The following is an 11,852-nucleotide window of genomic DNA, read 5'->3' on the forward strand; positions in this document are numbered from 1 at the left end:
AGGTGAGAAAGATTTAGGAGCCGATGCTACCTTCTGTATATAGAAATATTAGGCTATGAGTAGAAACCTAAGAGTCACTTGGAGATAATTCATTTGAGGGATTTTTCCTCCTTTTCTGATCAAGATCTATGGGCAGACCATGATTCCTTCAAATTAATTTGTTATTCATATTCATTCAATGAATATCTCTGAACTTTTTACACTATATGTTGATCATGAATATTCAGAATTCATGCTGTGTTGCTTAATTTTAATTGGCTAGATAAATCACATAACCTTGTTTCTGATCCCTGACCAGATGAGTGGCAAGAGTATTTGCATGTGTGAGTCTAATATTCATTCTGTGCAAATTCTTTCCCATGTGACTGAGAAATTTGCTTTCTATTAACATTTTTGTTAGTAACATTCAATTCCTTAAACTGTTACTGTTAGCATAAATGCAGGAAGGGATACACATGGCCTCAGGGAATTACCCTGGTGTGTATTTGGCGTGATATGTTTTACAGGCACACATCAGGTTCAATAACTGGCAAGTAGTGGAGATAAACTCCATATATGTAATAAGAATGGAACTAATACTTCCAGTGTATGGGATCCTTGGAACCTTCCTCTTCCCTGACCACTCTTAAGAGGATCTATGACCACGATACACATTGAAATACACAGAATCACCTGTCCTTAAAAAATCAAAGGCAACCTGTTCCTCTGGGACACTGGGCATGCATGCTAATTAGAACTTCTTGGGTGCTCTGCTGGAAGCTACTAACTTACCAGACAAAAATACCCATAATTAGGAGAGGCAGCTTTAGCTTTAAAATAAAATATCTGTGTGGGTTTTAGGGTTTGTTTGTTTTTTGGTCTCTGATGCTTCAGAACTTCTCCCATTTTGCTGGGTTTCAACAGGGTGAAAGGTGTGTTCTTACACTCCTTTCCAGGGATCCTATTTATAGCTCTTAAATGATGACAGGTATGTGGTCAGACTGCCATTGTGGTCAGACTGCCGTTGTGATCTTTATCACTGGCTAGGAACCTTTTCTTTGTTAAGAATGTCTGTTAAGAAATCCAACTGTGAGCTCTCTCATTCGGCAACATACCCCAGAGGGAAGGATGTGTCAGTAACAGAGACCTGGATTCTAGTCCCTGTTCCACCACAGACTTCCAAGGTAACTTTGAACAAATCACTTGCCTTTCCTTTACCACAGTTATCCACTTAAAATGGGTATTAAATCACCTTCTACCCCATAGGGTGCTGAGGGATTAAAGATGATGAGGATCATAGATTCAGGAAATGGGTCTGTGTGAGTACTTAAGATAGGTGGAACAGCACCTTAGACTGCTTCTGAACAGCCATACTCAAAGTGAACTGTTTGTATTTTTGTTGCTGTAGCAGTAGTGAAGATGAGAGGCTTATGTTTGGTGCAACAGGGTGCATCTACATGAGCAATTTATGTGACTCAATAAGCTCTGGATCAGTTTGAGCCAAACTCACCTTCTTCTGGGCAGTGTCTACATGTGTGCCAGGGACAACAGCAGTTTGAACCAGGATAGAGCAGGCCCCTGGCTGGCTGGACTGACTGGGTGCAATGTACACCTACAGTCAGCATCAACATATGCATTTTGGCACAGTAAATTACTCCACCATAAGATAGTACTGTCCCCGACAGTACTATCCTACAGTGGAGTTAATTAGTTTACTGTGCCCTATCACCAGTGTATGTGTAGATTCTGATGGTTTACTCTGGAGCTAATTAGTGTACTCCACAGTAAAGCGCATGTGTAGATACACTCACAGAGTAGTAGCCTCCAGAGGCAAGGGTTGAGAGAAAGGGTAAGCAAAGCAACAAGCAGGATGGTCAAAATAATGGGCTAGGACAATGTTCTTTATAATAGCATTCTGGATGGCCATGAACAAGGCCAGGCTGCATTTGCCAAGACCTGAGGAAAAGCCTTTGGAAGTAATTGAGACATACATCTCAATTACTCATCTCAGGAGATGAATGAGAGATGTAGTTTCATGGATGGGTATGAAAGACTGTCTCCTAGAGATGTTATAGAAAAAGAACCTATACAATTTACCATTGACTGACTATAAGAACCTGAAGAGAACCACATTATGTAGATCAAACCAAATCAACATGAATTATACACTTTTAACATGAGGTTTTTCATGCCAGGAGAAAAATATTAATGAGACAGCAGTCACAGAGCAGCCTGTGGTGGTTCTATGCCTGCCCTCCCACCTGGGTGCCCCCTTGGCAATGATGTACCTGAGGAGACCCCAGATGGCAGTTGGTGTTATTAGGGGGAAATTAGCCATAAAAAGAAAATTAAGAATAAAAAAGATTAACACTGTGTTAGAGCCATTACAGGACAGAGAATAAATGTCATGAAAAGAAACACACACCAAAACTGCCCCATTAATCTATAATTAGTTTATCTTTATATAATTTATAGTTAGTTCCATGTCAATGAACTCACAAAGAAACTCCTAGCCTATGACTGGGTTAAAAGGCAACCATGCGATTAGCCACTTAGGCCCAGATTTTTAAAGGCATTTAGGCCTGTTAAAGGTATTTGTGGGAAGTAATCCAAACTTGGGTTAAGAGTTCTTTCATGCAAAAGTCCTCTGACTCAGAATTGAACATAAATTATAAGTTAGGTGCCTAGAAACCTTTACAAGCCCAGCGCTAATTTTCTGGTCTCACCTTCAAACTAGTCGCTAATATGAAGGTTTGAAGGAATGTTAACTGTTCATGTTGCGTAATCAGTTCAGTGGATTGTGACAGGCCTCCACTGAGTTCAGTGAAAAATATTATTCATTTCAAGAAAGGTGAAGAACATTTATTATTCTGGTCCCCTAGCTTCCTCTTCCCTTTAGGGAGTTAGTTTCAAAAAGAAAAAAAAAAAGTCTTTTTGAGAACATATACAGTTAGATAGAAATCTAGCCCATTAGTTAGTGTAACAATGTATAAACTGACTCCCTGAGGTCAGTGTCAAAGGTTTATTTTTTATTTTGTCCTACAAGATAAATATTGATCAGATAAGTCAATATCTACTTATTGTTACATATAGGAAAAGTTTGAATCAGAATTGGCTGAACGCAATTGCATAATATTTGAACACACTTCTGTTTTCTCTCCCATAATCCTGAAATCAGGGCCTAAAGAATCAGGCTGAACATGCCCAGTAGATTATCCTCATCAACTGTGACTGAGTTTGATTGTACTATATTTACCCATATTGAACCAATATGATTAAAAAATATCAATGTTTGATTTGATTAGACAACTGGAGAAGAAAAATGGTACTCACTGAACTTCACTGCAGCTGCCAACTGTCTGAAGGAAATCTGTCTTCTCATTGCCTTTAGTTTTGTGGAATTCCTTTCTTGTATTTAAATGAAATGTACACATTTTTCTGGAAATCAAGTAAGCTGCTATGTGAATCATACAGCTCCAAGATCTGCATCTGAACTGTTGGGCCCAGCCCGAAGTCCAAACAAAGCTCCAATTTTGAAATACTGAGACAGATTCACCCGCTAGTGTAAGCTGGTGGAGCTCCATCGAAGCTGGGACAGGATCTGACAACCCCCCAGTCCCTGCTACCTTTTCCTTATGTAACTCAGAATTTATTTCTCAAGATCATTTAGAAATTCCACATATCCCAAATATGTTTTCTACACTATTTCTTTTGTTTTGCTTCACTCTACATTGTCACTAGGAAAACAATTCCTACTGCACACCAGTGCTCATAGTTTGCACTGGTGCCTATATGCTGATAATTCTCCATGATGCTCATCAGCTACTGAAAAAAAATTCAGTATTAGGTACATTGGGCCAAATCCTCACCTGTTGTCAATCAGACCAGTTCCTTTGCATGAGCAGGGAAGCTGTTCCATGAGAACTCAACCAGAAACATGCAATGGGAATAAAGTTACAAGTGTTGTTTAAATATTTGTAAACAACAACAAAGGTTTATTCCTGGGTTTTTTTTCCTTCAACAAGCAACAGAAAAGAAACTCCTATTTTAATCCAGCATGTTGGCACTGAGCACTTCCAGCATGTTGCTATTTCTATAAATTAAAGGAAAACAGAAATACTTTTTGAAAAACACACAAAGCTCTTCGTAAGTCATTAACCATACATAAGACCCAGGGATAAGTCTGCATATACAAAAAGATACTAGAATGGTCTCATTTGGAAATACTTACTATAAAGAAGTAAATTTCCAGGAAAAATACTTAAAAACAGGTCCATCTTCCAAGACCTAAAGTTAGCTCCCTGTTACTTCAGTAACCCCTGAAGCAGTGTAAGGAGTTGTCTGCACAATTCAAGAATTTGCAATCTCATCTGTCCTACAAAGGAAATGAGGATCTTGATTCTCAAGACTTTGTAGATAAAATAGAATCATAGAAAATGAGGGTTGGAAGGGACCTCAGGAGGTCACCTAGTCTAAGCCACTGCTCAAAGCAGGATCATACCCAATCAGATCATCTCAGTCAAAGCTTTGTCTAGCTGGGTATTAAAGATTTCCAAGGATGGAGATTCCACCACCTCTCTGGGTAACCTGGTTCCAGTGTTTTATTACCCTTCTAGTGAGAAATTTTTTTCCTAATATCTAACCTAAAACTTCCCTTGCTGCAACTTGAAACCATTGCTCCTTGTTCTGTCATCTGCCACCACTGAGAACAATTCTAGTCCATCCTCTTTGGAACCACCCTTCAGGAAGTTGAAGGCTGCATCCTCTGTCTTCTCTTCTCTACACTAAATAACAGTTTCCCCAGTTTCTCTGCACGAGTCATGTGCCCCAGCCCCCTCACCATTTTTGTCCACATTTTGTCTCCAATTTGTCCACATCCTTTCTGTAATGGGGGGGCCCAAAACTGAACACAGTACTCCAGATGCGGCCTCACCAGTGCTGAATAGGGGGGGAATAATCAATCACTTCCCTTGACCCACTGGCAACACTCCTACCAATGCAGCCCAGTATGCCATTAGCCTTCTTTGTAACAAGGGCATGCTGTTGGCTCATATTCAGCTTATTATTCACTGTAAGCCCTCAGGTCCTTTTCTGCAGAGCTGCTGCCCAGCCAGTCATCCCCCAGCCTGCTCTGATGCATGGAATTGTTCTGTCCTAAGTGCAGGACTTTGCACTTGTTCTTGCTGAACCTCATGAAATTTCTTTTGGCCCAATCCTGCAATCTGTCTAGGTCAGGGGTTTTCAACCTTTTTTAAGGAGTGTACCCCTTCTAGGGGCAGAGGCCAGATGCTAAGTGGGGACAGGGCTGGTGGCAGCCAGACAAGGAGCGGGGGTGGGGTGGCGGCAGCCAGACATGGAGCATGGGGGCTTGCATGCGTCAGGAGCGTGGAGTGGTGGATGGTGATGGTGGCAGCTGCCACGTGCGAGTTTCCCCCCCGCCCCCATTTCGGCTAGCCAGGCAGCTCCCCCCCGCCCCTGGCCCTGCTCCTGGGAGGCGGTGGCATGGGGTGGTGGGTGGTGTCACTCAGTCCCTGCCTGCCCACATGTACCCCCTAGCACCTTTCCAAGTACCCCCAGTTGACAACCCTGGCCTAGGTCACTCTGAATCCTAGCCCTACCCTCCAGTGTATCCAATACACCCTGCTGCTTGGTGTCATCTGCAAACTTGCTGAGGGTGCATTGTATGCCAACTTCCGGTTCATTGATGAAGACATTGAACAAAACTGTCCCTAGAACTGACCCCTGGGCACTCCACTTGATACCAGCTGTCAACCAGACATAAAGCCATTTATTACTAGCCTCTGATCCTGATGCTTCAGCCAGTTTTCTAGCCATCCTACAGTCCATTCATCCAGCCTGTACTTCTTTAGGTTGCCTGCGAGAATGTTGTGAGAGACCGTATCAAAAGCCTTGCTAAAATCAAGGAATACCACCACACTTACTGGTCTCCCCTCATCCACAGAGCCAGTTACCTCATCATGGAAAGCAATCAGGTTGGATAGGCATGACTTGCCCTTGGTGAAGCCATATAGACCGTTCCTAATCACCTTCTTCTCTTAAAAGTACTTAGAAATGGATTCCTTGAGGATCCTCTCCATCACTTTTCCGGGGATTGAGGTTGCATTCTAGAACCTGTGAAGGGCAACTGTTTCCCATGTTTTTCTCCTTTAAAGGAGAATCCATTTTTAAAATTTGTCGATCCATTTTTAAAGTTTGTTTATGACCCTTTCGTATATCTTTGTGACCCACGGGTTGCAAAACACTGCAGTGAGGGACCCACACTTTCCTGATTTTCTTTTTGCTATCAACATACTCATAGAAACCCTTCTTGTTACCCTTCACGTCCCTTGCTAGCTGCAACTCCAGTTGTGCTTTGGCCTTCCTGACTTCATCTCTGCATGCCTGAGCAATGCTCTTGTACTCCTCCCTATTTCTGCAAGTTTCCACTTCCTATAAGCTTCCTTTTTGTGATTTAGTTTACTGAAGAGTTCCCTGCTAAGCCAAGCTGGTCTTCTGCCATACTTTTAGTCTTCCTGAGCATCAGGATGGTTTGTTCCTGCACTCTCAGTAAGGCTTGTTTCAGATACAGCCAGTTCTCCAGGACTCTTCTTCCCCTCAGACAGGCTTCCCAGGGGATCCTGCCCATTAGTTCTCTGAGTGAATTGAAGTCTGCTTTACTGAAGTCCAGAGTCCTTACTCTGCTGCTCTCCATCCTTCCTTTCCTCAGGATCCTGAACTCAATCATCTCGTGGTCACTGCAAGTTGCCATCCATTACTACATTCCCCACCAATTCTTCCCTGTTTGTGAGCAACAGGTCAAGAAGAGCATGGCCCCTCATTGGCCTCTACAGCACTTGCACCAAGAAGTTGTCCCCAATGCTCTCCAAAAGCTTCCTGGATTGCCAGCATACCACTGTATTGCCCTCCCAGCAAATGTTAGGTGGTTGAAATCCCCCATGAGAACCAGGGCTTATGATTGGGAAACTTCTGCTAGCTGTTCCTCCTGGTCTGGTGGTCTATAGCAGACACCCACTACATCAGCCTTGTTTATCTCCCCTCTAACCTTAACTCAGAGACTCCCAGCAGACCTATCTCCAGTTTCATACTGGAGCTCTGAGCAATCATATGATTCTTTTACATAAAGTGCAGCAACTCCTCCTCCTCTTCTCCCCTGCTTGTTTTTCCTGAACAGTTTGTACCCATCCATGACTGCCCCAGTCATGCAAGCTATCCCACCACATCTCTGTTATTCCAATCACATCATAGTTCCGGGACTGTTCAAGGACTTCCAATTCTTCCTACTTGTTTTCCAGGCTCCGTGCATTTGTGTACAGGCACCTGAAGTAACTAGTCAATTGCCCTGATTTCTCAGGAAGTATGAGAGTACCTCCACTGTTGCCCCTTCCTGCTTGCTCTTCCTCCTGGTCTCCTGTTTCCCTCCTTACCTCAGGGCTTTGGTCTCCATAAACTAGGTTGGCCAAGGTAAAGCCCTCCTCACTAGATTAGCAAGCCTGTCTGTGAAGATGGTCATCAGGTGGATACCATCTCTTCGCAGCAATCCTTCTTCTTGGAACAACATCTCATGGCCAAAGAAGCCAAAGCCCTGATGGTGACAACACCTGTGCAGCCAGGTATTGATCTGCAGGATGCACCTGTTCCTGCCTGGGCCCTTTCTCTTGACCAGAAGGATTGAGGAGAATACCACATGAGCCCCAGACCCCTTCACCCTTGCACCCAGAGCCCTGTAGTCATTTTTGATCTGCTCAGGGTCCCTGCCTGGTAGTATCATTGGTGCCCACATGGATGATCAGCATGGGGTTAGAGGGCTGGATGAGTCTCGGTAATCCCTCCATGACATCTCAGATCTGGGCTCTGGGCAAGCAGCAGACTTCCTGAGACAACAAGTCAGGTCGGCAGATGGCTCTTTCTGTCCCCCACAGACGGGAGTTTCCAACCACCGCCACCCATTGCTTCTTCTTGGTGGCAGCTGTCTTGATCCTTCCCACCATAGCGAGGCCTGGCTTTTCCTCCTCCACCAATGGAACATGCACTTCGCTCTCTCTTGCCAGGGCCATGTGTCTGCTCTCCAGATGAACAGCTGCAGGTCGAGGTGAAGATTTCTGCTTGCTGCCAGAAGTCACAGGCTTCCATCGTCCACTCCCCTGGGAATCCATGTCCTCTCTCTTCTCTAGCACTGCCTTGGGCAGTTCATCCTTCACAATCCTGGAGGTCTCCTCCAGCGTCAAATCAATCAACTCCTCATGGTGGAGGATGCTTCAGAGCCTCACCACCTCCTCCTGTAGCTCTTTTCTGTTCCCTGAGAGAGACCACCAGGAGGCACTGATCACACCGCAGGCACCCCGCTACTTGGCAGGCAGGAGAAGAAACCTGCAAGCTGCAGGCCCCACAGCACCCAACCCTAACCCATGTGGAAGCCTCGATGGTGAGTGGTCCTGCCTGGACAGAAACCTTAGGGGTGCAGGATGAGGCAGTGGCTCTGGCATTGTGATATCTGCCAGCCATTTCCCTGGGTCTCTTAATCTGCTCTCCCCTCAAAAAGGAGGCGGGGGGACGGGGGGTGGTAAACTGGCCTGCAAACTACTTGCCCTGTTTGCTGGCTCCTTGGTTGCTCAGGGAGTATCCTATTTATACCCTGCTGGGCCTGGACTGACTCCACCCCCTCATTAGGGCTTCTGTCAGGCCGAGGCAGCAATCACTCAACAATCAACAATCCTCAGCCAGCAACACTCCCAGCTTCTAAGAGCACATGCCCCAAACACACAGCAAGTCAAAGGCACAGGCAGCTCTGGAACACTTGCCTTCCCTGGGCAGGATCTGGGGCCTGGCTTCTTTTCCCCTTCCTCCTCTTGCTCCCAGCAAACTGCCTGTAAACTGCTTACCCAGTTTGCAGCCCCTGTTTGCTGGCAATTTAAAATTTAGAAATACTTTTAGATCACCTTCAACATTGATGTCCCTACAGGTGAGTTCTATTAACAATTTGGGATCTCTATTGATTGATTTATTTGTTTGTTTGTTCGCTTGTTAATTGTAACAGGATTTCAGTTCACCATTATACTGCCAAATCTTGCTTGTCTTAACAAGGCTGCTAAGCTTTTGAAGAGCCTCCCCTCTTCTGCTGAATTCAAAGTACTTCAAAGATAAATTCCCCCATTGCCCCTTTAGAAGGAGGAAAATAAAACGCACAGAGGGATTTTCAAGACCATCTCTCTACTTCAGAGTTCCACTGAAAGTCAACAGAAATTGTACTTCTAAATCATCTCAGTGCCTTTGAAAAATCTCACCCAAAGTAGCTTGTCTATAGTGTTTCCAAGAAGTCCTGCACCATGGGTTTGAGAGCCCCTTGCACAGTAGAATAGTTCCTGGATGTAAAGGGAAGTAACACTCCCTAACCCATATTTTATGTCCTGTGTAGGCTACCCATTGCTTGCACTCTCATTGAACAAGTAGGCAAAGAGAAGGTGAAGCCATGGCTGGCCAGGACAGGAGGAGGTGCCTTTGCCACTGGCCCCAGGAGTACAGTGGAGGCAGAGTGGTGGGTGCATGTGGATTATCCCCATGCACAGCTTGTGGCCAAATCCTGACATGAATGCATAATGTGTAAGCTCGCACTCAGTGTGGCTCAGTGAGACTGCTAGTGCGAGTCAAGGAAGCAGGGCTTGGTCCCAAGAGGGTTAAACTGTTCAGTCTCTATCCCTGGCTGACACTCTCCCCTCCAGAATTTGTGTGTGCCTGCAGTGCACACAGTTTCATATTATCACCACAATTAAACTGCATTTTTGTTACCTATTAGGCACATTAACATAATATCTACAGTGTGTAGCTCGTTTTTATTCACATGCATGGAAGTGTGAAAAGTAATATCGAGCTTCAGTCATGCTTCTTATCAAGTTTGTATTGATAAAGGATTAATACTGTATTATTATAAAGCGATCCAATACAACGTGACCTTCCTCTTCCCTTCAGTTCCTCCTCCTCCCCTGCCCCAGATTCAGCAGCTTCTCAGCTGCTCTCTGCCACAAGTCCTTAGTGACCCAAGTCTTTCCCACCTCTTGTTCTCCCTTCTGCCCATTCTCATCAGCTCCATCTCACTCCCTCCCTTCACAGTTGAAGCCTGTTAGTCAATCCTAACATCTATCCTTGTCTCCCTTTACCTGGCCAGCTAAGTTCCTGTTTCCCTTTCAGGTTTACATCCACTGAACATGCTGTCCACAATTCCTTCTGGATTTCTCCTTTTCTAGTTCCATCTGATCCTCCCTCCAATACAGCTTCTGCTCCTTTTGCTGCATGGAAACCACTCTCACCAACATCTCTAATGATCTCTTTGTAGTCAAACCTTAGTACTGCGAGCTGCATCCTCATCCTCCATGAACTTCCAGCTACATTCAGCACCATTGCCCAGGCTCTGCCTCTTGAAATCTTGCCTTACCTTGGCTTTTCAAGCCATGCCTTTCCTGATTAACCTCTTTTCCCCATAACTACTGCTCCGGTGTGTCTTCCTAAGGATCCACCAGTCAGCCTATCATTCAGGCCTCGTACCTGAGCTTCCCTTTCAACTCAGACCTCTTTCTAGGCCCTCACAGTCAGGCTTTGACTACATCTTTCTGCATAAGATGGGGCCTTTCCTCCCTTCTTGTGCCTGGAATATAACCATCCTTTAATTTGGTCTTGACAATAAGATCTAGCCTTGTCTGTGTCAATCTAGAATGCTGCTAGAATAATTATAACTATGCCCCTCCTTTTTTCTTGTCCTTCCCTTGACTCTCCCTTCTCTTGTATATCAAACGCAAGCTCCCTGTGTTTGTTTTCAAGCCCATTCATGCCCTATCCCAGTCCTTCCCATCATATCTCATTTATTACTGGAATGTCAGTTCCCAAGTCTTATTAGCCCAAGGGTCCAGTGTTCCCCTTCCCCTTCTAAACTTTTCAAACGGACACATCTTTGCTTTCTCCCGTGTGATTCTCATGCTTGGAAGGAGCGTCCTTGTGGACATCCACAAAACTACTATGTTAGTCTCTTTCAGCTCTATTCTTATAATTCATTAACTACCAGAAAACATGACAGTGCTTAAGTTGCCAGTGCACTGAGAAAACTGCCTGTCACACTGACAAATACTGATGTACTCTCCATCTGCACAAATCCCTTGGTCTTCTCTAAAAGTTGGACTTTTGGCTTTCTGAGGAAAGAATTGTTTCTTTGACCTGGGTATGTAGAACACGTAGTCTCTGACCTAAGCTACCACATGCTACCATCATACAAGTAAATACCGATATGGAATAGTTGTTTTCATAAACAGCAGAATTTTTTACAGAATCCAGCAAGATAATGAGGCCCTCTGAACCACAGTTTATAAGCTCTATTTCATCAGTAACACAAACAACTTATGTCTGTAACATGCATGTAACACCTCTTAATCATTTATTAAACCTTTATAACCCTTTCATGCCAAGTAAACTCTAATGCCATGAGTGATGCAGACCTCTTATTACTTCTTCACCACTGTATCCGTTAGAAATTAGAAAGCTAAATTTTCAAAGAGGTGCCTGTGAGAATGCAAAATGAATGCATGAAATAACAGCTATTTGCATTCACAGAATATGCAGTAGCATGTGAAGCCAGGTAATTGCTAGATAAATATATTTGCACCTTGAACAAACAGCAATGACTCCTCTACTGCATATACAGCAGACATATTTGTGTCTATCTGAGCTAACTACTATTGTTTCTGGGCAATTTGGAAGCCATTTTGGAACAGTTAGGGGTAAAATCCCAGCCCCAGATGATCAATGGGAATGTTGTCATTTATTTCAATATTGCCACTATTTTACCTATGGCTCATTAGGAATCCAGGTTA

This window comes from Alligator sinensis, unplaced genomic scaffold (genome assembly GCF_000455745.1).
Source record: "Alligator sinensis unplaced genomic scaffold, ASM45574v1 scaffold796_1, whole genome shotgun sequence".
Lineage (NCBI taxonomy): Eukaryota > Metazoa > Chordata > Crocodylia > Alligatoridae > Alligator > Alligator sinensis.